Below are 5,000 nucleotides of genomic sequence, written 5' to 3'. Positions count from 1 at the left end.
CAAAGTAAAGTGTGACCGAATATTGAATATTTTCAGCAAATAGTGAATAGGTCTGCCGGTGACCTCATGTGCAGTAAGAGGCTACGTTAAGAGGTAAACCATCTAATAGAAGAGCCCGGAGTCCTCCTGGAGGCTCTTCTATTAGATGATTCACCTCTTCGCTTTACCTGGTTTACTCCTGAAGCAGCTTCTTACAGTAGTATTCCCCTCTTAGGTGCTGCTATTGCTATTACTATTGCTATTACTATTACTATTGCTATTGCTATTACTATTGCTATTGCTATTACTATTGCTATTGCTATTGCTATTGCTATTGCTATTACTATTGCTATTGTGGTTGCTATTGCTATTGCTATTACTATTACTATTGCTATTGCTATTACTATTGCTATTACTATTACTATTGCTATTGCTATTGCTATTGTGGTTGCTATTGCTATTGCTATTGCTATTACTATTGCTATTGTGGTTGCTATTGCTATTGCTATTGCTATTACTATTGCTATTGTGGTTGCTATTGCTATTGCTATATTGCTATTGCGGTTGCTTGTTGTTGCCGCTCCTGTACCCCTGATCCTGGCCAGCAGGCTCCTGCATCACCAGCCAGACACACACACCCCATGCCAGACGCATGCCAGGTGCTCTGTGACCCGCGACACCCTTGGCACCCCCTGGCACACTTTCATCTGCGTATGCCAGGCAGGCAGCTCTCTCTCCAGCCAAACACCCGGTGGAGGTGGAGGGGAGGGGGGGAGTAGAGGGGGGGACCAAAGGCGGATGTCTGCCCTCCAAAGGCAGAGCTCTGGGGGAAAGGTGGTGGTGGTGGTGGAGGAGGATGGTGGTGGTGGTGGTGGTGGTAGTGGATGGTGGTATTGGTGGTGGTGGTCGTGGAGGGGAGGGGGGAAACCAAAGGCGGATGTCTGCCCTCCAAAGGCAGAGCTCTGGGGGAAAGGTGGTGGTAGTGGTAGTGGTGGATGAAGGAACATGGTGGTGTGTGGTGGTGATGGTATTGGTGGTGGGCAGGGAAGCCGACAGCGGTGGGAAAAGGGGTCATTTGTCCCAGGCACAGGTACAAAGTAGAAAGGGGGCCCGAAATTGGGCCTCTATTACATTCTATGTATTGGATGGGGGGCCGTTTGAGATGACTTTGTCCTGGACGGATGTCCCTTCAAATGCAGAGCTCCGGGGTAAAGGTGGTGGTGGTGGATGAAGGAACATGTTGATGGTGGTAGAGGTGGTGGTGGTCAGGGAAGTCACTAGGGGGCAGACAAAGGGGTCATTTGTCCCTGGCACAGGTACAAAGTAGAAAGGGGGCCCTGAAATCGGGCTTTCATTACATTTTATGTATTGGTTGGCCGGGGCCCTTGGAGATGCCTTTGTCCTGGGCCCAGCAGCAGCTGTCACTGGGCCTGGTGGTGGTAGTGGAAAGGCGGTGCTGGTGGTGGATGAAAGTACGTGGCGGTTGTGAGGGTGTGTGTGTTGGTGCACTGGCTGCAGGTTGAGTAAGGCCATCGTGATCTCCGGTTGTGTGTGTGTGTGTGTGGAGGATTTGTGCGTGCTTGTGTGCACTTGTGTGTCCATGTGTCTGTGTGCATTTGTGTGTGTGTGTGTGTGTGTGTGTGTGTCTGTGTCTATCTGTGTGTGTGTGTGTGTGTGTGTGTGTGTGTGTGTGTGTGTGTGTGTGTGTGTGTGTGTGTGTGTGTGTGTGTGTGTGTGTGTGTGTGTGTGTGTTGCGTGTCTGCCTGCCTGCCTGCCCACTCTCCTTCCACCTTGCCCCCCCCATCCCCCGTGTCTTCCTGTAAACAGTCTTAAGGAAATCATAAAAAGAGCAAAGAGCAGAGGATGGCACACTATCTTGAGACGTCACAGGCTGGCATGGCATAAACACAGGAGCCGCTCTTCGGGAAGTGGAGCAGGAACATGGATGCAGGAATGGAAAATGGATTTGCGTTACGTCCCCTCCGCTCCGTTCCGTCCGTCACCACAAAATGTCCCACCTGGACCTGGACCCGTTCCGTTGGCCTGGCCTGTACTGTGCTCTGTGTATAGTCACAGTGACAGAGTAAACACAAAAAGAAAGCACAGGGACTGGAAGTCAAGAGCTTGTCGCTGTGATTAAGACTGTGTGAACACATCCCAGGAAAAAGTGCAGGACAAAGGCTGTATTTTTTGGAGAGAGGAGTCCGCGCACTTAAAATCACTTTTTTCTTAGTTTTTGTAGCCTCTTAGTACAGATGGGGTCGCAGGCAGGCCTATTCACTATTTGCTGAAAATACTCAACTACATCAGAACAACACTGCTATGACATTACTTAGAGCCTTAAGTAACAGATTAAGACATAGCAATTAGCCACTTCACAATCCCGGCCACCGCCACTAAACAATGGGGACACGACAGCCTGTGTCTTCACACATACTGGAGCTACATGTAGAGGTGTATAGTCACAGTGACAGAGTAAACACAAAAAGAAAGCACAGGGACTGGAAGTCAAGAGCTTGTCGCTGTGATTAAACCCCCTCAAATGAAGGTGAAGACTGTGTGAACACATCCCAGCCAGGAAAAGGAGCAGGACAAAGGCTGTATTTTTTGGAGAGAGGAGTCCTGTATGCATGCTGTACCTCCAGTGGCACGCTATAATAGTCATTGAAAAGTTAAAGACCATAGTACTGCAATACCACGACATAACACAGGGCCTTTAGCAATGCACTAAGACTTGGCCATTGCCATTGTGGTAATAAAAAATACATAACGCAGTGTCTTAACGTTTTTTATTTTATTTTTTTATTCCATAGCAGGATAGGATGACGTTTCGACTGTCGGAAGGATTAAAAAAAGATTTGAAGCGTGCAGACTCCTCAGTCTAAAATTAACCTCCTCAACCCCACTTCAATCGTTCCCACCTTCGGCAGGCTACTTGTATCCTCCTCCGACAATTAGCCACTTCACAACCCCGGCCACCGCCACCAAACAATGGGGACACGACAGCAGCCTGTGTCTTCACACATACTGGAGCTAGAGGAAGCACGCAAGAGTGCAGTGGTCGATATGCCATAGTGTGTGTGTGTGTGTGTGTGTGTGTGTGTCTGTGTCTGTGTGTGTGTCTGTGTGATGTGTGGTGTGACAGAGAGAGAGAGAGAGAGAGAGAGAGAGAGAGAGAGAGAATGTGTGTGTGTATTTGTGCTTGTGTTTGTGTGTGCATGCATGCATCTGTCTGTGAGTGTGTTTGATATGAGGTATGAGAGGTATACAGGTATGAGACAAGTATGTGTCTTTGACTATTTCTGTGGGTTTGATTCTGTCTGTGTGCGTGTGTGTATTTGTGTGTGTTTGTGTGTTATTATGTAAGGGTTAACGTTCGGCGAGAAGGTCGCTACCGTGGAATAGCAGCACAACAGAGAGAATCTTTAGACCCCGACGCGGAGCGGAGGGGTCTTGTTCTCTCTGAAGTGCTGCTATTCCACAAAGCGACCGACTCGCCGAACGTTAACCCGCTTATTATATGGATATACTAAAACGATTCACACATGGTGGGGACATTTCTTTAGGCCTATTTAATGTTAAGTTTATTATAGTTTTTCATGTCAAAAGATTGTTGCTGCGCAAAACAAAACAGTGCCGTTGTGGAACACCGCTAGGCAACAGCTAGGTAGCCAGGTCAGGACAACAGGTGTTGTCTATCACAGCAGCTGATTAGAGTCTTGTTGAAAAGTCGCTTTAGCAGTGAAAAGTCTTGTTGCCATTGACAGCGGTCTGTTATAGACCAACCCGTCCGTTATCGAAAAATAACAGACGTGCGAACGTTGGGGAGCCCCACTGAAATGAATGGAGCATTCGACCGATGACGTCACACCATATAATAATATTATTTAATTATGGGGCCTTTTGACCAGTTATGCTGAGGGCTTCCAAAACCTTGGCAGCGGCCCTGGTCTTTGCCTCAGTCTGTGTGGGTGTGGACACGAGGCTTGGTCTGCATGTGGGCACGAATCCCACTGAAATAAAAATTGACTGCAGGCAAATGAGCGGAAGATAATTAGTCTGCTTCGATTGCCGCCATTTCTCATGGCGATGCGCCTCGCTCGCTTCTGTCCTCACGTTGTGTCTCTGAGCAAACCAACCAGACTCTTAGTTGGCAGGTCTTAAAGACCCTGCTAGTAACCCACGCGTCACCACGCGTACTCTATCTGTTTATGTTGCATATGAAGGAAACACATGATGACTGAGAGCTTTCAAAGTGTTTTGCATGTAGAACACATTTAGTGTTGTCATATTTTAACCCTATCGAATTCTCTTTGTTGTGAAAGTAGCAGTAGAAGTGACTGAGGGCCAGTGAAGGGGAAAGCAGATCGCAATCAAAAATGATCATGGATGTGTGGATATTCATATGTGTGTGTCTGGGTGTGTGTGTCTGGGTGGGTGTGTGTGTGAGAGTTTGTGCATGTGTGTGTGTGTGTGTGTGTGTGTGTGTGTGTGTGTGTGTGTGTGTGTGTGTGTGTGTGTGTGTGTGTGTGTGTGTGTGTGTGTATGCGCGTGCGTGTGTTTACACGCGTGTGTGTGTGTCCGTGTGTGTGTGCGTGTGTGTGTGTGTGTGTTTGTGCGTACGTGTGTGTGTGTGTGCGTGTCAGGCAGCGTATCTGGTGTTTGTTGGTGCGTGTCAGGTGTGTAAATTAACTTTTGCAAATGTGAACTTTTAGCAGCTGCTGACAAATAAATGATTAACTTCACCAATGACTGAGTACCAAGATGATTATCTTGTGTGGCGATATTTCTCTGATGTGAAATCCTATCCTTGGTGGGTATATTTCTAATCTGCATGTTTGTATGTGTCTGTCTGTGTGAGAGAGACAGACATACAGACATAGCGAGAGAGAAAAAGAGGGCGAGAGAGCGAGAGAGCGAGAGAGAGGTGTGTGTGAGAGAGAGACAGAGAGAGGGGGTTAGTTAGAGAGACAGACATACAGACAGACCGAGAGAGAGAGAGAGAGAGAGAGAGAGAGAGA

The 5,000-nt window shown here is 47.8% G+C and overlaps 1 protein-coding gene across 4 annotated transcripts in view; it reads left to right on the top strand.

Annotated features, from left to right (window-relative positions):
* kcnq5a (potassium voltage-gated channel, KQT-like subfamily, member 5a) overlaps positions 1-5,000 on the top strand; it is a 324,848-nt gene that overhangs the window by 13,651 nt on the left and 306,197 nt on the right. The window lies entirely within an intron of this gene.

The sequence above is a fragment of the Engraulis encrasicolus genome, chromosome 24 (assembly GCF_034702125.1).
Source record: "Engraulis encrasicolus isolate BLACKSEA-1 chromosome 24, IST_EnEncr_1.0, whole genome shotgun sequence".
Taxonomy (NCBI): Eukaryota; Metazoa; Chordata; class Actinopteri; order Clupeiformes; family Engraulidae; genus Engraulis; species Engraulis encrasicolus.
Note: the sequence above shows the minus strand (reverse complement) of the source record. Positions and strands in the feature narration are given on the sequence as shown.